The 22,885-nt window shown below is 37.6% G+C and overlaps 1 pseudogene; it reads right to left on the reverse strand.

The window, feature by feature from the left end:
- Positions 1 to 14,549: 14,549 nt before the first annotated feature.
- LOC118842269 lies at positions 14,550 to 15,063 on the reverse strand (annotated as a pseudogene).
- Between the last annotated feature and the right edge of the window lie 7,822 nt (positions 15,064 to 22,885).

Raw genomic sequence — 22,885 nt, forward strand, 5'->3', positions numbered from 1 at the left:
TTCAGTTTCCTCATCTCAAAAATAAGGGTGTTGGGCTCAATGGCTTCTAAGTTGCTTTCCAGTTCAATATCTAGGATCCTATGCTTCAAAGAGCTTTTATAGGGAGATCAGAATAAAAATATAATACAAAAGAGAATGGGTCACTGCTATGTCCCTAATAAAAATCAGGCACAAGCTAGGTGGTTATTTTTTATAAACTATTTTTCACTTGGCTACTGGCTGTTGCTTCTTTGATTCTTCACTGCCCCGCCCCCCCCTTCCTGCTTACTCTTTTCTCCCTCCTCTTCATCTGTGGTGGACCTGTTTCCAGCACATTTCAGCCAGAAGGGCAGGAGAGCAGCTGTCTCTACAGTGGAAGCCAATGATTTGTCAGCAGGATATTCTTCTGGATAGATTCATTGGCTTTCTCCCCTCCTACCTCTAGGTATCATGTCAACTCTGCTATATACCAAGGCTTATTTAGATTGGGACTAGAGTGAAGCCAAATTTCCAATCAGGATTTAAATTTCATTTTACTTTCTGATGTAGATGCAGTTGAGAAGGCAATAAATAAAAGGGCTTTGACCAAATAATTAAGAATAAAGTTAATCCAGGCACATCTCAGGACAATGTCAGATAAAGAAATCATATTTTTAAGCAATCACCTCTCAATTATATACCTTTCTCAATTTGTGTTTTTTATTGGAGAAGTCTGCTGATAACAAAGGAAAGGTATCAGTATGGTATTCATAAAAGTCAACTGTGTACATCCAAGAAAGCAAGCAAGGAAGAAGCAAAGAAACATGAAAATTTGAGGTAGTTACCCTAACTATTTCAGGTAAAAGAAATCTACCTAAAATATTTCATCCTATATATAAAGAGAGGGTTCCTCGACATTATCTCAGGTGATTTTATCACAGAGTACCCAGAATATAATTATGAGGTGTTAATGACATATTAAACTGGCTATAGAAATGAGTCTACATCCAGATTTTTATGAGGTATGAACAACTATAGCATTAAGACAAGAAGGGAACAATGGGAATGAGTACAAACAAATTAGCCAGTCCCCTTGAAGATTTAAATAGCTAAGCTTTGGATTAATTTCAAAATTCAAGAATGGAAGAAATTGCAAGTTGTGAGTTTCCTGTGGAAAAGACATGATTGTGGGGGAGGGGGGATCTTATTTGTTTTTCCAGAGAGAGAGAGAGAGAGAGAGAGAGAGAGAGAGAGAGAGAGAGAGAATGAGAATACTACAGGAGAAAGTAGCTTCAGAACGTGGAACTCATGATAGACAAAAAGAGAGCTGACTATTGAGAGGAGATCCTGAGAACCTGATTAAGCCACCCATCCATCAAAGATGTTCAAACCATAAAGGTGTTATAAAGAAAAAAGTCACACACACGACACTGCATTACCAAAAGTTTGGAGTTGCCTTTGCCATATATGTATCCTACAGATATACCTCACTACCACTGTACTCCACATTTAAACCTAGTCTTCCAATGGATGTGGGGGCATGTGTGGGATATTTGTGGAAGCACATCCCTCAGATGGGGGTGGTAAAATTGATGTACTTACTATGACAAATGACATTCTTCTGGAGGCATTTATTGGCTTTCTCCCCTCCCACCTCTAAGTATCATGTCGACTCTGCTATATACCAAGACCTATTTAGATTGGGACTAGAATGACTCCCATTTCCAACTAGGATTTAAATTTCGTTTTACTTTCTGATGTTTATGCTGTTGAAACAGTTCCTAAGAATTAATTGAATTTACTATATGATTGGTAACAGGAAGCACACTAGTAGGGGCTTGTGACTCAAAACATTAGGAGTACCAAGCCTCACGTTAGCCATAGACTGTGAGGTAGTAGCTACATTCTAATTACCTTTCCTGTAAATATGAGTACAAGTTTGGGAAGTAATCCTGAGAGAGGGATTCATATGGTATTGTAATACTAAAAATAAACAAACTGAAGCCAATTTTATTAAGGAGGTCACAGAATATCTATTTCTTGTGATCTTTAATGATAAGTTTTGAGACAGGTTGCTTTGACCAGATTAAACTATTGCTAATGGACTACATTCTAGAACACCTGTTGAAATGCCTACCAATTGCAGGAATCTATGATCTTATGATTCTTCCTAGTTGAAGTAGATTCATAGAGCCTAATATCTCATAACAAGAGTTGCTGGTTATATAATTGGTAAGTGCCTTTTTGTATCCAAACTCTAAAGCTCATTAGTGACCTTTTCAATTGATGTCTATTTTAAAATGACAGTTGTAATTATGTTGTAAATGTGCTTTAATTTGAAGTTGATTTCTGTTTGAAATAAAAATACATTTATTTATTTTGAACCTTTCTGAAAACAAAGCCAAGGTACTTATTGTTTTAAACTACCAAGTAAGAACCAGAGACAAATGTCCTGGACAGAGATAGACACAAAGACAGGTGTTTTTTAGGACCCTGACGTTAAAATGTTGATTAGATGAGAAATAAAAATGTCCGCATCCTCAGAAGTACAATAATTGCAGGGAAAGGAAACTTTCCAGACACTGTTCTAAAATACACAGAGAGCTACTGTGAAATTGACACTTGGAAGACTCTGAAAACCTTGACAATAGTTCTGTTAGGGGATGGTAATTTGGCTATATAATTAAATTGGAATGTGTTCAGTAAGCAGATGTGTGCAAATAAAGAATTAACCAAGTTCTGGGTTTGTACTTCTTGATCTTTCTTTTGTTTGTTCTTTTATGAGAACCCCCCATGGTGTGTAGTTTTTTTTCTTTCTTTTCTTTCTTTCTTTTTTTTTTTTCCTCCCTCTCTCTAATTTAGCTTCTAGTATTAGCATTCTCCTTTGGTTCAATCAACCAACTTCTAGGCTGCAGATCTCAGTTTTGCCAACAGATGGCATAAGGCATCATTCTCATCATTTGGTACCTTTAAAACATAGCTTAATAGGAAATGGCTTCCTCATTATTATCTGAGGTCAGCTTAACATAATCTTCATTTGCTTGCAGCTTTCCCTGAAAACCATGATGCTGTTGAGGAAAGAGCTACGGAATGGATGTCTTAAAAGAAAACTTTGTGGTGACTTTCACAGATCACAAATTTTGAGAATTATGCATTCTTCAGAGAGAGAGATTAGGTTTTATATTTAACACAGATAGAATGCTTGACCCAGTTGGTGCTCAATGGATCATTGCTTAATGACAGATCAAGCAAACCAGTAGAGGTCAGGCATACTAGGGAGAACTAGATGATTTATTTTTTTTGAAAATCTGATACTAAAGGACTACTCCAAGTGATAATCTAACCCCAGGAGATGGAGACCTTAAACCATCCTTTTCCTTTACATGCCTCATGGTTTGTCCTGGATTCATTGTTGGAGTTGTCTGTGTCCTCAGGTTTGGGAACAGTGCTCCAATTTCACTCTCCCCACTTCAGATTCCTGAAATAAGATACTATTTTATGTTTGAGTCAAAAAGGTCTGCCTTTGATGGTGGTTTTCTCCTTAGCTACTGTGGTAGTTGGTACCCTAATGCTTGGTTACCCAAGAATGGGAAGACAGCAGTTGCTTTTGAGATCTCACAAGCCCCCTACCAAGGGAAAAAAAGACAAAAGCAGGAAAGTGCCCCATCCCAGAGTAGGATTGCCTAGGAGGCCATGTTCTCACAACTTATAACCCAGAAAAGGAAACACAATCTTCCTCTCCACTTCCCCCACCTTTCTGTCTTTCCCTCCTTTCCTTCATAGCTCACAAAATTTGTCTCCACAATTCAAGCCAGCAAGAAGAGATCTGAGGGCAGAGATTGTGCAGCATGTCTATGGAGTTCTGTCTCAGTAACAAATCAAAAGAGTCATCACACTTGATGGAATCAAAGGAAGCAAATGAGAATCTGATCTAAAGTATATGCATAGGTACAAATACACACACACTTCAGATGTATCAGATGGTGTCTCCTCAATCTTAAATCCCCAAGGGGACACTGGAAAAGTAAAAGAGAAAGCTTTGCCATTTCAAAGAATACAGCCTATAGAATCATGTGGGATTTTTTTGCCTGTTTGTTTTAATGATTAGAAGAAGCTTTACCATTCCTATAATTCAATTTCTCACTTTGCATTTCAAGAAACACAAGAACTTTCTTCAAGGGCCACAAAGCTGATCTATGGCAAAGCAAAGTTTGAAACCTAGGTCTTCTCTACCCAAAAGACTTTTAATTTCACATTGTTGTAAGGGTGGGAAGTTCAAATGGAAACAAAATTCTACCTCTACTTTATGTAATTGTGATAATCTTATTAAAAATCACCCATTTTACATTTTCGGTCTTTTGGTTAGATGAATTGATTTTATATGCACTCAGTCAGATGCTACACATATTTCAAATGGAAAAAAGTAGAAGGCACACTTAGTAAAAAAGTTTTAACACTATCTAGAAGAAAAACACAACACACTTGATAATGATACTAAGACAAATGAGAAACCTGAGAGACTGAATTTCTAGGTAATTAATAATCAATTTATTATATAGGCTGGCTGATAATCAATAAATTGATGGTTAACCAAAGGCACCTAATTGTGATACTGAGTATCTTAGTATACTTTTAGAAAAAAGGGTTCTCTTGGCAAGTGAAAATCAACACTGATGGTGAACAATTAATTAATTAGGATGGGGGGTGTACTTTCAAATAAGAAGATGGGCTAAAAGCCCTTAGCTCCTTCTGTTGAGAATGTGACTTGATAATGAGCCTCAGCTGCCTCCAGCAATCTGGAAAAAGGAATCCATCACTGCCCAGACCACTCTGGTTGTTTTTTTTTATCTTCATAAGCTGGGTTACACTAAACTCCAGTGGAGGGGTTCAAGGACATGGACTTAATGCTTTGGGGCTGGAAGTCACTTAGATTAGATTCTGTTTACACTCTCAACAGAAGTAAGGTCTCCTAGTTGAGTGGAGTACTGCCCAAGATCTAGAAGCATGTTCCCAGAGGATTTGGGCAATCTCATTTATTAGCTACATCCTTCAGAGACTTACTGATTCATGGGGGCTAGTTCCTGAATCAGGAAATAGAGAGGAAATCTTAATTTAACAATTGGTTATATATGTCATGGAAAATAGTATTTTTTCTCGGTACTTTAAAACAATTTTACTATTTTTTGGCGCCATACATTAATGTCAGCAACATGATTTGAATAAGAATGCATTCATTGACATTGACCTAAAAGAATTTCTTGTTCCAACATCCCTTCATGTCAGTATTATCTCAATTTTACCAACAGGTAGCCACTGGAGGAGTTTTTAAGAGCAATTAACAACCATGGAAGCAGATTCAGAAGTGGGAATAAAATCAAACACTATAAATGAGGGGCAGTGGCCCCTCTATGGTCCCTTCCAATTTTGGTGTGTTATACTTCTAACCTTTTATAACTACTAAACTGTTTTTTTTTTTTTTTTTGCTGATCTGGAAATAGTTATTTAACTCCTTGTCTCTCATTCCTTAACATCTTTCAAGTTTTTTTTTCTTCCCTTATGACAATTTTTTTTCAGAGTTGAATATGCTGAGATAGAATGTTTACAAATACTATTAAGAAAATGATCTTCCTTCTTTCATTTAAAATTAAAAAATTAAGAAAGAAAGGTTTTCAAGAAAGGCAAAATAATTACTTAATTATGTAAAATATTAATACTTTGCATGTGCAAATGGTAGGACTCGACACAGTAAGAATGAAAAAAGAAAGGTGAATTTAAAAGGATCAACTAATTCATTGAAATGAATCCTACAATTACAACATTGGATATCCACAAGAAATGTTAATTTTTTGTGAGATGGCTTATTGCTTTTTCTTTGGAAATCTCTTCAGAATCAAATGTTAAATCTTCTTTTTTTGGCATTTAAAGTCATTCAAAATCTGCCTCCTCTTACTTTTCCAGTCTTCTTACGAACTCTTCCCTCACCGGCCCATCATGTACTCTGACACTGGTTACGCTGAGCACAGTGACACTGGTATCCTTGATTTTCCTCTCACAAGACACTCAATCACCCAGCTCCCAGTGGAGTCCAGTGCCTGGATTAATTCCCTCCTTATTTCTGTTCACTGTCTTCCTTCAACCCCAGCTAAAATCTCACCTACTACAGGAAACCTATCTGTAGCCTCCTTAATCCTTCCTTTTTCTGTTTATCTCAAATTTAACCTGAATATAACTTATTTATACATGGTTGCTTATATGTTGTTTGTCCTTGAGAGTACAGACTTTTATTTCTTTGTTTATATCCCCCGCACATTACATAGTACTTGACCCAAAATAGGGATTTTTTTAGATGGTCTACCTAATGTTAAAAATAAAAACTACTGGAGTGAATCAAATGAGTTTGGTCATCTTCTTTGTCCCCAATTGGGAATGGCATATTTGCTCTCTGAAGTACAAATTGGCAAAAAGCCTTCTTACTCTCTGCAAAAAAGTATTACAAGCCAGGCTAAAAGTATGATGAGGTCACTCTATTGTTAGTTTACTTAATTGTTTTACTTTGTTACAAGAGAGTTCTCAAGAAGTAAGGGCAATATGGACATAGTTATAATGTAAAAACACAAGAAGTAAAAAAATAACACCTTAAAAAAAGAGTATAGACTTGATGCAGTGAGCATAAAGGAGCCATTGGAGATTGGATAGCACTATTCAGTGCACATCTCCACATTCAACGCCATTCCAGTGGCAGGAATCATTAGGAAAATTCTGTTCAAAACATTTTGTCTCAAATGTTCCATAACAATGATAGCCTTAGTCAAAATGCCAAATATTCCAGTATTAGTAAAAGGTAAGAATCTTATATTGTTCAGGTTGAACAGTAAAGACCCAGCAATTGAAGTTGGGGCAGCAATTTCTAATTTATAAACACTCACCTTAAACACATACTGACCCATAAATCCAAATAGGAATTGTCAATTCTGTCATCAACCATATGAAAACAAACATTTGTGAAGTTTTTGAGTTGGCTTCACTTGCAACAGATAGGAGTGAGCTCCAATAGGAGGGTATCTCAGATTTGCCTTGAGTCCAATACCATTTGTTTTAATTTCATTATCAGTGGCCAAAGGAAAATGACCAGATGTCTCATTTTGACTACTCCAGTTCCAAGCCTTAATGTGCTGGGGTTGGGTCCAGTGGATTTTGTCAGAATCCATTCAAACAAACAGAAACATCCTGTTGCCATTTTGCTCCAAATGATTGTCATGGTCAGACTGCCAGGTTCCCAGACCTTGCTCCTCCTTCCCTATGTGCTGCACATACAGTAAGTCTTCAAAATCCTATCAATGACAGGAAAGCCTGCTTCAGCACCTTCACAGAGATGTACAATGTTCTGGTCTCAAGGTTGAAACTGTTTTAGTGCCAAGGAGAGAGATGGAGACTTTGAAAAGGATCAGGGAATCATAGATCTAGAACTGGAAGGAAATTCAAAGGTTATGTAATCTATGACCTTGATGTTATAGATGAGGAAATTGGCACCCAGGCAGGTGAAATGATTTCTCCTAGAAAAACAAAGGAGACATCGGCATCTATGTTCTCTAACTCCAGAACGAGTGCTCTGTCTCCTATAGTATGCTGGGAAGAACCAGGAAATCATTGGTTTAAACAACATCTACCTTGCTGTTTTTCAAATATTCTTTAAGAATTTCTGTTTCCATTTTAAGGCTTAAATGTATTTTTTTTACAAAAATGCCTTGGGGTAGGTAACATAAGTATTATACAGTGTATGTATGTATACATGTGTACATGTATTTTCATGTAGATGTATATTTATAATTATATACACATAAATATATATGTATATATGTGCATGTGTGTGTATCATGTATCGTATAGGTTTTCCCCAAAACCTTAGTGCTATTTATAATTTATATCTTTATAGTTATTTGTAATATCTAATTTATAATATGAATTATAGCATTTAAAATATAACAAAAATGTTTATGTCCACATATATACAAATACTTCCTCCTATAGAGGCTTGATCTTTGATTTATTAATGTAAGGAACTTAAGGATTTGTCTGAGAAATTTAGTCTCCTGTTCAGGGCCATTCAGTTATTATGTGTTAGTGGCAAAACTTGAAAATAAGTCTTCCTAATTCTAGGGTCAGTTCTCTATCAATTTCCAATTGTCTCTCCATTACCCACTATTAAAGATAATGAATTTGAAGATCAGAGAAGTTCAGTGATTTATCTCTGGTCATACAGCTAGTAAATGTCAGAGGTAGGATCTACTTGTAGTTTTCTTAATTGAAAGCCCAGTGCTCTTGTTGTTTGTTGTTTAGTTGTTTTCAGTCATGTCTTACTCTTTGTGACCCCATTTGGGGTTTTCTTGGCAAAGAAACTGGAGTGGTTTGCCATTCCCTTCTCCAACTCACTTTACAGATGAGAAAACCCAAGCAAACAGGGTTAAGCCCAGGGTCACACAGCTAGTAGGTGTCTGAGGCCATATTCAAATTTTCAGGAAGATGAGTTTTCCTATCCAGCTCCAGCATTCTATTCACTGAGCCACCTAGTTGCCCATTACTTTTATTATTACAAAATGCTGGCTTTCTGTCTTAGTAGAATCTACTCAGTCTTCCAAACACAGTGGTCCACTAACTTGTCAACTAATAGAGAGGTTGATCTCTGCCCCTAGGCTGTGCTGATATGATGAGAGTGAATGATAAACACTTAGAAGCCTACCAGGGAGCTTCTTCTCTTCAAGAAGAGTGGGATGTTATAAAAATTAAAATTAGGCCCTGTCTTACATAAAATGTTGATTTTTGGAAGTGCCTCTTGGCCTTGCCTTGGGTACTATTTTATCTGGGTCTGTGCAAATAGAGTGATTTCTTGAGCAATCCCACTAAGGATGATCTTATAAACTCCCAAGTTCTACATGAGTATTGAGAATTCTCAGGAAAATAGTATTTAACACATCCTAAAACATTCCTCCATGAAATACTTAACAGAAAGGTTACAATCTATTTTAATAGCTTTCTTTTAAAGGTTCTAGGTAAATAAACACTTTTTCCTCCTGTAATATAAACTATGTTCATTCTTGCCTACTTCTCTACCTCACAATTCAAGAACACTGATTAAGGATTTACTGTGCACTAGATGATTCCATATAAGTAAAAGCAGAAAGGAGTCTTTGAAGTCATATATTATAAATCAGTCAGAATCACATAGCCTTACAGTTGGAAGGGGCAACAGAGGCTGTCTCGTTCAACACATATACCAAAATAGAATTGCCTCTTATATACAGCTGTGTTGGTAGGCAAAATGGGTTCTTAGCACTTAGTTCAACAAGTGCCTTTGAAGAGTTTGGCTTTTGCTTGCTTTGAGTAATTCAGTGTATTTCATTGAGTCTTACTAAGTGCTAAGCCCCAGGCTCTAACCCCTATTAGGTGTTAACCTAACCTATGTGGATGTGAACTTCCCAGGGTCCTAAGGGGAGGGGCTAACTCAAGAGCCAATCATAGCAGCCTAAGTTCTGGTCATTCAGATGACATTTGATGACATCTGAAGCCCTATAAGAAGAGAGGGACAGAGCCATTTGCTGGAGGGCTCTCACTTGAGATGATGTTGATGCAGAGACTCTGGGCAGCTGTAGCTAAGGGCCCTCCAGCTTGTAACCCAGATGCTGAGACTTTGTTGAACTCTGGTAACTATCTATTGGGATTTGAATCAGACAAGGTCTGTCTGTTGATGTTTGGCATTTGTTTGTATTTGTTCTGAAGTTTAGGGTGCTGGCTTTTTCCCCTGAACTAAGTGAATGATATTTGTATGCTGAATTAAAGTAAGCTTGTCAAACCCCTTAATGTAGCTTTCCTTAGTTAAGCAGATCAAAAGAACCTGTGCTTTTGCAGCATGCTGGTAGCATTCTTGTTGTTGGGCTTTCACCCTCACAACAGCTACTAGCTGGATTGCTGAAACAACAGCTGAAGTAGAGAAAAGGGGTGAGAAAAACTACCCCACTCCTTCCATAGATGACTCATCACACTTTGAGAGAACACTAAGATTTGGAAAGTGTTTCTTAAACAAAATACTTTATGTTTGTTTTTGTTTTTTGGTTTTTTTTTTTTTACATTTTCTATATGCTACTCATTGTTCTGCCTACGTGGGGCAAAAAAGAAAAAAAAATCTTCTTATACACAGATGTTTGAAGAGTTATCATGAGCCCTGTAAAATATCTTTCACATAGCCTCAGCATCTCTCATTCTTTTAGACAGTTCTCATATGTTATAAACCCAAGACTTTTCACCATCCTGGCTGCCCTGCTACAGTTGCCCTATAAATTACCAATGCCCTTTCTAAAATAGATTAGAATTAAGAGAGACTTGAGACTGGAAAAAAAGTTATTTCAATAGTCTAAATAAGAGATAATGATTCACTGGGCCTAGAGTCAGGAAGAACTGAGTTCAAATATAGCTTTAGATGATTACTAGGTATGTGATCTTAGATAAGTCACAAGTTCTCTTTGACACAGTTTCCTCAACTAAAAGGGGATAATAATAGCATCTCTTTTACTTGAGTGTTGTAAGGATCAAATGAAATAATAACTGTAAAATTTGTAGCATGGTGCCTGGGATATAGTAAGCACTATATAAATGTTAGCCATTAGCTATTATAAGAGATTATGAGGGACTTCTGGGAGCAAAGATGGCAGACTAAGCAGGGAATCACTATAGCTCTCCTATACTCACCTCCAAACAGCCATAAAATAGCACTCTAAAACAAATCTTGGAACAGCAGAACCAGCAAAAAGATAGGGTGAAACAAATTTTAGCCCAAGAAAAACGAAAGGTTGGCACGAAAGTTCTATCTCACTTGGGTAAAAGTGATGCACAGTCCAGGACAGAAAGTGTCCCAGCAAGCGAGAAGCAAGCCCCACCTAAGCAAACCAGTGGGAGTTCATGAGCCCCAGTGCAGTGGAGCAGGAAAATGCTAATTCCAGGACTCCCCATGTGCCTCAGCATAGCCAGAGAAATGGGCAGACAGCACTAGGTGCTTTAGCATAGCCCCAGGCAAACAGGCAGCTTCCAGCTCTGGGACCTGCCCATGCTTCAGCATAGCCCCTGGCAAACAGGTAGGCTCCAACAACAGAACCCCACAGGTGCCTAAATAAATGAGCAGACACCAGCTACAAGAACCCACAAAACCAGGTGAATAGGCAGATGCCAGCCCCCAGAACCCACCACATGCTTCGGCATAGCCTTGGGCAAACAGGCAGATGCTAATGCAGGAATACCCCACCAGCCTCAATACTCACCAGACATGAGCACTGTGTGGCTCAACACCAACTAAGCTGCCAGACACCTACAATATCCGGCAGTTCTAGCTACCCCCACCTTACCTCTCAGCACAGCACCAGACATGATAGTTCCTCCTAAGCCCCAGGACAACATCAGTGCAGCACTAGGTAAACAGCATCTTTCAAGAAATTATCAAGGAAAACTGCCCTGCTATCCTGGAACCAGAGGGCAAAATATGCATTGAAAGAATCCATCAATCACCTCAGGAAAGAGATCCCAAAATAAAAAAACAACTCCGAGGAATGTTATAGCCAAATTTCAGAACTGTCAGGTCAAGGAAAAAATACTGCAAGTGACAAAAAATAATTCAAATATTGGGGAGCCACAATCAGGATTACACAGGACTTAGCAGCTACAACATTAAACAATCATAGGTCATGGAACATGATGTTTCAGAAGGCAAAGGAGCTAGAACTACAACCAAGAAGTGCCCACCTGGTGAAATTAAACATCTTACTTCAAGGGGGAAAATGGTCATTCAATGAAATAGAAAGATTACAAGCTTTCATAAGGAGAAGACAGAAGTTGAACAAAAAATTTGATCTCCAATATCAAGACTCAAGAAAAACCTAAATAGGTTAAAAGGGAAAAGAAAACAAGGGATTTGAAAGAGTTAAACTTACCTCATGCCTACATGGGAAGATGATACTCGCAATTCTTAAAAATTGTACCACCAATAGTACAGCTAGAAGAAATATACATAGACAGAGGATACACGTATTAGGTGAACTTGAGGGAATGACATTAAAAACTAATTAAGGGATGAGAAAGAAGAGCACACTAGGTGCAGAAGGAGGGTAGAGGTAGAACAGGGTAAATTATTTTAAAAAATAATATTTTATTTTTCCAATTATAGGTAAAGACAATTTTTAACATTCATTTTTACAAAATATTAAGTTCCAAATTTTTCTCCCTCCCTCCCATCCCTTCCTCTAAATTATATGAGGGAGTGGGGAAGCTAGATGGAGCAGTGAATAGAGCACCAGCCCTGTAGTTAGAAGGACCTAAGTTCAAATCCAGCCTCAGACATGTACTACTTGTATGACCCAGGGCAAGTCACTTAACCCTGATTGCCTCTCAGAAACAAAAACAAAAAAAAAAATATGTGAAGGGTGGTCACATGGTATCCATAGGAGAGGAAATGACAGGTGAATAATACATTAGGAGAAGGTGATACAGGCTGATAGCTGGAGATAAATTTGGGACTCTAGACCATGTACTATGTTTCTTGTGTATAAGAATCGTTTACTCCCTTATATTTGTTGAGGCAAAGCTGCATAGTAGATAGGGATCTAACCCTGAAGCCAGCATGATTTGAGTTTAAGGCCTGCCTGTGACACATACTGGCTGTGGAAGCCTAAGCAAATTCCTCAATGCCCCAAACTACTCTCTGACACTATAAAGTGGCAGGGAAGGGGCTGACCTGCCCTGGTAGAAGGAATTTCCTTATCTGAGTGTTCAATATAGCAATGAAATCACAGGTACCTACCCTAGTCCTCCATAATCTTCGTGCCTTCCTTTGAGACTACCAGAAATTTATCCCACCTTATCTTATTTGTACATAGTTCTATGTTGTATCGCCCATGAGATTGTGAGCTCCTTGAGAGGAGGGACTGTTTTTTGTCTTTCTTTGTGTCTCTAGCCCTTAGCACAGTGCCTGGCACATAGCAGGCACTTAATGCTCGCTGACTTCTCTTACTTGTGGATTATCCTTATTTTATTGGATGTGTTAACCACTTGGTGGCCAATTGGTTAAATTAGGTATGGGCTGGAGTGAGCAGAGGTTGGTTGAGGCCCCATACAATAACTTCATTAACTTTAAGAATGCAATACTCCATGTATATTATATCAAGGATTCAGGAAAAGAAATGGCAGATGAAAAAGTTAGGTAGTCCTTGGTCCTTGGATCTGGAACATGAAATTAGCCAGGTGCTATGGGATGAAGATGGATATAAGAAAACCACAATGCAGAATTCACAGGGCAAGATAAATGGAGAACAAATTGATTCAGTGATAGGTCAGCATAGTAGCACTGTTACTAGGACCATGGAGGACCATCTTAATCTCAAGCTTCGAATTGGATGGGACCAGTGCAAGACAATGAAAATTATAATATATGACAATCCAATAGGACATAGAGCTCTGACATTTGTCACCTAAATGTCAGAGCTGTATGTCCTTTCTCAGTTGTATGACATTTTGGGTTGTTTGAGTGACAGTTGGGGAGGAGCCACACCTTCTGGTTTTGGCTTTGTTGTGAGTGAGATGGGCCTCATAGATTATGAGGTACAGCATCCAGAGAGGAAACTACACTCAAGCCATGAATATAGTGACTTTGGTTCCCATAGCTCCAACTAAAGTCATCAGAAGAGGTTGGCCACCAGAGGGTGATTATTTTGGTTCCAGTTAAGCAGAATTAATATAGTAATTGGATAATTCTTTTACCTTATTTCATGACCCCATCTACAATAGAAAGTGGAGACAGGGAGAAAGATCTTGACTGTCAGCAGGATTCCTGATTGGTACTTGGTTTCAATGAAGGCTACAATTTCTAGGAAGAGTCTGAGAACAGTAGAAACTGGAAAATATAGAATGTTAGAGCTGAGCCGTAAAACAGAGTATGGACCTTAACACACAGAATGTTTGAGTTGGAAAGAACCTCAGAGAATATCTAGGCCAAAGATTCTTAACTTGGGCTCTGTGAACTTTTTAAAATATTTTGCTATTATTATTTCAACATAATGGGTTTCCTCTGTAATCCTATGTATTTTATTTTGTGCATTTAAAAACATTCTTTTGAGAAAAGGTCCATAGGCTTCACCACATTGCCCAGGGGGTCCAGGACATAAACAGAACTAAGAACTCCTGATTTGGGCCAACATTCTGATATGACAGAAAAGGAAACTGAGGACTGCAGAGTCTAAATGACTACTGTGAGGACACATAGGAAGTTAGAGGCAGAGGCGGGAATACAACACAGGTCTCTTGACTCCCAGGCTAGTGTTCTTTCCACTCTCACCTTATAGTATGTCCAAGGCACTTCAAACATAAATGGCAAAGAGGTCCTTAGATTGAACAGGAGATGCAGAAGCAGCCAGTGCTTAGGACCTTCTAAGTACTGGGGTTGTTTCATATCAACATTGCTCTGGGAATGATGCCACTGGACAATACTGAGAGAGAATTTTCTCCCAGGTGGTTAAAAAGGGTCTCAGTTGGATAATGACATCATCCCAATTCCCTAGTTAGTTTTTCAGGTCATCTGGTCCAAACGGTCTAGGCAATAGTTTATGGACCATCCTGACTTCTTACATATCATCTGCTTTTGTCATGTACATGTACCAATGTCTTCCAAACTCTCTCATCACTTGCCTACAGGCTCCACATGGTGAAATAAATTCATTCTCCAAAGTACTGGTAATAACAATGGCCAGGAACTCTTTGTGTCCTTCCAAGATAGCCTTCTGAATGGAGGTGTGTTCTGCACAGGTGCCTACTGGGTAGGACACATTTTCTATGTTGCATCCTGAAAAAAATCTTCCTGTCCAGAGTCAAGAGAGCTGCCCCCACTGGAAAGTTACTGTAGGGACAGTAGGAAAACTCCTTGGCTTCTTGGCCCTTGCAAATGAGCTGCTCAATTTGAGCTGGATAGAAAGGTCTTTTGGTGCTTGGGCATGGGGCCAGAACAATGGGCTTTTGAGACATGGCCTTGACCCTGAGATGCTCTTCTCTCAGGTCAGCAGCAAGCAGAGAGCAGGCAGGCAGTTGGCAAATTATTTCACATGAAGAGAAATAAAAGATCCATTTCAAAGGACAGGAAGATGGGAGGGTGGGCACTGTGTATCGCTTGAATCTTACTCAGATCAGAATTGGCTCAAAGAGGGAATAATATTCACAATTAGCTCAATATAGAAACCTGTCTTACCCAACAAGGAAGTAGGAGGGGAAGAGATTAAATATGAGGGGGGGATTAAAGAAGAGATTGTAGATTGGGAAAGGTAGTACACAGAAGCAAAACTCTGGTGAAGAAGGAAAGGGTGAAAGAAAAGAGATGAAACAGGAGGAAAAATAAGATGGAGGGAAATACAAAGTTAGTAATCAGAGTTGTGAATATGAGTGGTATGAATTCTCCCATAAAACAAAAGCAGACAGCAGAGTGGATCAAAAACCAGAATCCTACAATATGCTGTTTACAAGGAACACTCTTGAAGCACAGAGACACACACAGAGTAAAGGTAAGGAGTTGGAATAGAATCTATTATGCTTCAACTGAAGTAAAAAAAAAGGGGGGGGTAGCAATCCTGATCTCAGACAAAGAAAAAGCATAAATAGAGCTAATTAAAAGAGGAAAGGAAGGAAACTACATTTTACTAAAAGAAACTGTAAATAATGAAATAATATCAATACTAAATATATATGTTTCAAGTGGCATAGCATCAAAATTCTTAAAGGAGAATTTCAGTGAGTTATAAGAAGAAATAGACAACAAAACTACACTAGTAGGGGACCTCAACTGTCCCCTCAGAAATTGATGAATTCAACCAAGAAATAAAAAAAGAGAAAGAAACTAAGGAGTGAATAGAATATTAAAAAAAGTTAGATATGACAAATCTTTGGAAAAAACTCACTGGGAACAGAAAGGAATATAACTTTTTTCAGCAGTGCATAATACATACACAAAAATTGACCATATGTTAGGGCACAAAAAAACTTAAAATCAAATGTAGAAAGGCAGAAGCATTAAACATATTCTTTTCAGATCATAATGCAATAAGTTACACAAAGAGAAGTGGAAGGATAGACTAAAATTAGTTTGAAACTAAATAATCTCATCCTATTGAATTAGTGCATTAAAGAACAAATCATAGAAACAATCAATAATTTCATTAAAGAGAGTGACAACAACGAGACCATATACCAAAATTTATAAGATATAGCCAAAGTAGTACTTAGGGGAAATTTATGTCTCTAAATTCTTGCATCAACAAAACGGAAAAAGACTGGATCAATAAATTGGTCATGCAACTAAAAAAACTAGAAAAAAGGCAAATTAAAAATCTCCCATTGAGCACCAAATTGGAAATCTTGAAAATGAAAGGTGAAGTTAATAGAATTGAAAAAAAATATTGAGGTAATAAATAAAACTAGGAACTGGTTTTATGTGAAAAATAATATAGATAAGCCACTGGTTAATTTGATTAAAAAAAAGAAAGAAGAAAACCAAATACCCCAGATCAAAAATGAAAGGAGGGAATTCACCACCAATGAAGAAGAAATTAGAACAGTCATTAGGGAATATTTTGCAGAATTATATGCCAATAAATCTGATAATCTGAGTGGTAGTGAAGAATATTTTTGAAAATATAAATTACTCAGATTAATAAATCAGGAAATAGAATGCCTAAACACACCCATCTTAGAAAAATAAATTCAACAGACCATTACTTAACAGATCAATAGGGAGAGATGCAAACCAGTATATAATTGAGTCCTAAATTGCATAGAATAAACTCTGTTATAGAAAATAGCCAACAAACATAAATATAACTTCTTTGAGGACACCTGTCTGCCAAAATAGCTAATAAGATCTGCTGGCTATAAAAATTAGATTAAAAATGCAAAATTTTTATGTTTATGTAACTAGTGTGTGGTACTCAGCAGCAAAAAAAAAAAAAAAGAAAAGGAAAGGAAAGAACACATTAAAGACATTGAAGCCACAAAAAGAAAGTCTTGTAGGGTTCTGAGCTGTGTGACCACCACATAGATTTGACTCCTTATGATTAAATAGTTTAGATCAACTTTAATGAACAAACGTCTCACCTTTACAGCAAGATATTCTAAGATTCCTTAGAAGATATAGCGATAGAAATAAATTCGTCCAGTGACCCTCAAATAATAACCAGGGGTTATGTGCTCACCTGAAGTATGTACCACTGTGATGAAGGAGATCCCGCACAGAGTCCATGTTGAGGAAGGATCCCTATGGAACCAAATGCTTCTGTTTGTAGACACTGCATTGACTGCATCAGGTTCCACAGCATTTGAAACTCTTAGAAGAGTTCTGTCTGTAATTAGTAAAAGGAGTTTGAATTAACCATCCATACAGGGGAGACCAAATAGATGAATAATGTATATTTCTTGGATTTCAATACACATTTGGTTGGCACTCTATAAATCTCATCTGATGGTATGCATTTTGGAGACAGACAATAAAGACAAACATTGATTTGGTCCCAAATTTGAACAGAAAGAGGAGAGAGAACTAGATTTCTTTCAGGAAAATGAAAAGCTTGTTATTAACTCTAATTTTTCCATGAAAGCAGAGGCTGGTCTTTTTTGTTATTATTTATTTATTTAATATTTTTAATTTTCAACACTGATTTCCGCAAGAGTTTGAATTACAGATTTTCTCCCCATTTCTACCATTCCCCCACTCCAAGATGGCATATATTCTGATTGCCCCATTTCCCAGTCAGCCCTCCATTCTGTCACCCCACTCCCCCAAATCCCCCTTTCCCTTATATCTCTAGTAGGGCAAGATAGATTTCTATGTCCCATTACCTATATATCTTATTTCCTAGTTGCATGCAAAAACGTTTTTTTTGAACATCTGCTTTCAAAACTTTGAGTTCCAAATTCTCTCCCCTCCTCCCTTCCCACTCATCCTCCCTAAGAAGTCAAGCAATTTAACATAGGCCACTTGTGTATCACTATGTAAAACCCTTCCACAATACTCATGTTGTGAAGGACTAACTATATTTTGCTCCCTCCTATCTTATCCCCCTTTATTCAGTTTTCTCCCTTGACCCTGTCCCTTTTCAAAAGTGTTTGCTTTTGATTACATTCTCCCCCTATCTGCCCTCCCTTCTATCATCCCCCTTTTCTTATCTCCTTCCTCCTTATTTCCTGTGGGGTAAGATACCCAATTGAGTGCATAGATTATTCCAACCACAGGTCAATTCTGATGAGAGCAAGATTCACTCATTCCCCCTCACCTGCCCCCCTTTCCTTCCTACAGAACTGCTTTTTTGCCACTTTTATGTATTTACCCCATTCTATCTTTCCCTTTCTCCCTCTCTCAATATATTCCTCTCTCATCACTTAATTTGATTTTATTTTTTAGATATCATCTCTTCATATTCAACTCACCCTGTGCCCTCTGTCATATATATATATATATATATATATATATATATATATATATATATATATATATATATATATATATATATATATATATATATGTATATATGTGTGTGTGTGTATATATACATATATATGTATATATATATGCATATATACATATATATGTTCTGAGGTCTCATGAATTATACACATCATCTTTCCATGTAGGAATGTAAACAAAATGTTCAACTTCAGTAAGTCCCTTATGATTTCTCTTTCTTGTTTACCTTTTCATGCTTCTCTTGATTCTTGGGTTTGAAAATCAAATTTTCTATTCAGCTCTGGTCTTTTCACTGATAAAATTGAAAGTCCTCTATTTTATTGAAAATTGATATTTTTCCTTGGAGCATTACACTCAGTTTTGCTGGGTAGGTGATTCTTGGTTTTAATCCTAGCTCCATTGACCTCCAGAATATCATGTTCCAAGCCCTTTGATCCCTTAATGTAGAAGCTGCTAGACCTTGTATTATCTTGATTGTGTTTCCACAATACTCAAATTGTTTCTTTCTGGCTGCTTGCAGTATTTTCTCCTTGATCTGGGAGCTCTGGAATTTGGCAACAATATTTCATGGAGTTTTCTTTTTGGGGTCTTTTTCAGGAGGTGATTGGTGGATTCTTTCAATTTCTATTTTATCCTCTGGCTCTAGAATATCAGGGCAGTTCTCCTTGATAATTTCTTGAAAGAGGATATCTAGGCTTTTTTTTTTGATCATGGCTTTCAGGTAGTCCAATAATTTTTAAATTATCTCTCCTGGATCTATTTTCCAGGTCAGTGTTTTTTCCAATGAGATATTTCACATTGTCTTCCATTTTTCCATTCCTTTGGTTCTGTTTTATAATATGTTGATTTCTCATAAAGTCACTAGCTTCCAATTGCTCCAATCTAACTTTTAAGGTAGTATTTTCTTCAGTGGTCTTTGGACCTCTTTTTCCATTTGGCTAATTCTGCCTTTCAAGGCATTCTTCTCTTCATTTGCTTTTTGGAGCTTTTTTGCCATTTGAGTTAGTCTATTTTTTAAGGTGTTATTTTCTTCAGTATTTTTTGGGTCTCTTTTAGCAAGTCATTGACTTGTTTTTCATGGTTTTCTCACATCACCCTCATTTCTCTTCCTAACAGCTGCCTGTTTGTGTTCCCAGCCAATTATTCAACCCTTGAGCTTTTAGTCGGGATGTGACTGCTTGTAGAGTAGAGAGTACTTTGTCCCAAGTGTGGGGGGCTGCACTGTTGTTTTCAGAGCTATTTCCACACAGCAAGCTCTGCCACACCAGCATTCCTCCTCCCCCAAGAACAACAAACCCAGACCATGACTCAGATCTAAGTAGGCTCTGCACTCCTGCTCTGATCCGCCACTTAATTCCTTCCACCAGGTGGGCCTGGGGCCAGGAAGCAACTGCAGCTGTAGCTCTGTAAGCAGCCTCAGAGCTGCACTGCCTTCCCCTCTCCCCCCCCCCCCGGGGGGTTAGTGGCCAACAATCAACTCCTTTCACTCTGTCCCTGCAGTTTTTTCCCACTAACCTCTGTTGTCTTTGGTATTTGTGGGTTGAGAAGTCTGGTAACTGCCACAGCTCACTGATTCAGGGTGCTAAGGCCTGTACCACTCGACTCCAGGTCTGGTTCGTCTGGGTGTGGCCCATGCTAGGCTCTGCTCTGCTCCCAAAATGGTGCAATAGACCTTTCCAAATGACCATCCAGGCTTTCCTGGGCTGGAGCCCTGCTTTCCTCTGCTATCTCTTGGGTTCCACAGTTCTAGAATTTGTTCAGAGCCATTTTTATAGGTGTTTGGAGGGTCCTGGGGGAGAGCTTTAGGCAAGTCCCTGCTTTCCAGCTGCCATCTTGGCTCTTCCCCCAAGACTGGTCTCTTTAATATTCACATTTTGCTGATGTTGCTATATGGCAACAATCCGTAGAATATCCCTTCTTCCAAAGAACTTAGATGAATATCACATGCTTGGCAATGGAGAGGTTCATGGTGGATATGAGCAGACCGAAGCACGTAACCAATGAAGAATTTCGAAGAACAGGAGTAAAGGATATCATCAAAGAATCATATTATAGGAAAAGAAGATCCCTAGCAACTTCAAGGGATGTATAACCAGAGTATTCTACTGATATTCTCATGATTTTGGAAGAAAGGGAGGAAAACATCCAGCATAAGTGAACAAATAATGGCAGTGTTTTTGGAGAACATGGATAAAAGTGAAACAGAAAGAGCATACTTGGGCAGGTTATAATCTGAATTATTAAAATGAAGTCTTGCATAAATAAGATCACAGATTCAGTTGATTAGGAGTGCAGACAGTACATTTTGTAGGGTTTAAAAAGAATTATATTTGAAAAGAAAGAAAAATTGGTTCAGCAAGTGTTGATTTCTGCTTTCTTACCAGTAATTCTATTGTCAACAATTGGGTTTAAATGGGTATGTAAAATGTAGCCTTCAACTCAATTGATTTGAATAGATTTCAAAAATACATTTTAAGTATTATCTATACGTAAAGAATTATATGAGGTGTGGGGACCCAAAAATATTTAATATGCAGACTCCATTCTCAAGGAATTTAGAATCCAAGAGGGGAAAATTGGATACACAAATAATTATGATGTAAAAGGAACTGAAATAAATGTATAAAAATCTTTGGAAAATATCAGGAAAAATTTAATAAGGAATAACTTATTTTAACCTGGAGAAGCAAGGGGTCAGGAAACCTTCCAAATTTATGAAAATGCAATCACTATTAAAATGAGGAAAAGATAAATATGTCCAATAAGTCAAAATACATATATTTACAAAACAATGCATATTATGCATAGCTCCATACATTTAAATCATAGCATAATAGGCAGACATTTCAGAAAGGGCTCCCTCTGGTGAATCAGAAAATAGGTTTGCCAGGGAGAAGGGGCTATCTTCTCATACAGGCTCACTTTGTTGTGGGGGCTGCCTTGACAATAGTCACACACTTGGCTAGCTGGATCTATAAACTGCATTTGAGCCCACCTGGATCCACTTTGCTATTCACGCTCAGGGCAAACACATTGCATCCTGGTATGCAACAAAATGGACTAGAAGATCAGCTTCTGCTCTTTGATGTGGAGGTGCCAGATGTGAAATTTCCAGAGCACCAAATCCTCTTTAATAATAGAGGAATTGCAAAAGGACCCAGTAGAATTGTCACTGTCTGCCAAGGAAAGAAAAAAAAAAGATACATTAATTAAGTTGATGACTACAAATTAAAATTAGAAAGAAGCTTAAATTCCCATGGCCAAGAAATACACAAACTTAAAGTACATCCCACTTTTCTATTTTTATATTTTTTAAGATTGAGAAGATAGTTAAAAGAGGTTTCTTTTGGCTCCCTGAACACTACCTTTTCCCCTTTTGATTTTGTCATGACTGTGTATATGTGTGTTCCAGGATTATACCACCCCATAGTAACTGAAAGTAAAATCACTACATGGCTTTGTGCCTCTAAAATCTTTTCAAGGAAACAATATTGTGGTCATTTTTCAAAGGTCTACAAGAGAAGTGAGTCACGCAGAATAGATGAGCTTCTGTAGAGTTCAATTCTTTGTTCTGTTCCATGCCCTTTGGTACTGAACCAAACAGAACTTTGCAAGTATAATCATGAGCCAAAACTATTCCTTTCTATCTTTAGTCTTTACCCAGAACAATGCCTGGCATATAATAAGGGCTTAATAAATTCTTTTTCATAACTTAAATGATTTGGAATGGACTGTCTTGGTATATGGAAAATAACTGGGTCCTATACAAATTTGATCTCCATTACTAATTCTTAATAAATGTACCTCATGCATTCTCCAAATAAAGTGCCAATGGTAGAATTTACAGTGTGAACAGTTTCCCATTTGGCCTATTTGTCTCAATTCCAAATGTTATTAATACACAAGAGGAACCTTGGGGAAAATTTGTACTGAAAGCAAGACCATTCAGTTAGAAGTCTGAAGACTTAGCTTCTAGTATTAGCTCTCCTACTGCTTAGGTCTCTGTGTTTAGTTAAGTTATATTACTTCTCATTTAAGGTCATATCTAAGGTTACCTCTACAGATTATTCCTCTCTAAAATAAGGACAATACATTTCCTTTTCCTACCTCATTAACTCAATCTTATTGATTCTGTCTCCAATTCTTTCATATGTACTCTTCTATCTATTCTTATAACCACCTGTCTTACTTGCCTGTCATTCTAGGATAGCTTCTTAGGTAGTATCCGCTCTACCAGTATGTTCATTTCCCAAGTTATCCTTAGGAAGCCAAGCTGTCTTTTCTAAAATAGCTCTGACCATGTCACTCTCTGGCTAAAGAAACTACAGTGGGTTCCCTATTGTTACTAGGATAAAACAAAACAATAAAACAAAAGCCTCCTCTGCAAAGCCCTTC

The sequence above is a fragment of the Trichosurus vulpecula genome, chromosome 1 (genome assembly GCF_011100635.1).
Source record: "Trichosurus vulpecula isolate mTriVul1 chromosome 1, mTriVul1.pri, whole genome shotgun sequence".
NCBI classification, from domain to species: domain Eukaryota; kingdom Metazoa; phylum Chordata; class Mammalia; order Diprotodontia; family Phalangeridae; genus Trichosurus; species Trichosurus vulpecula.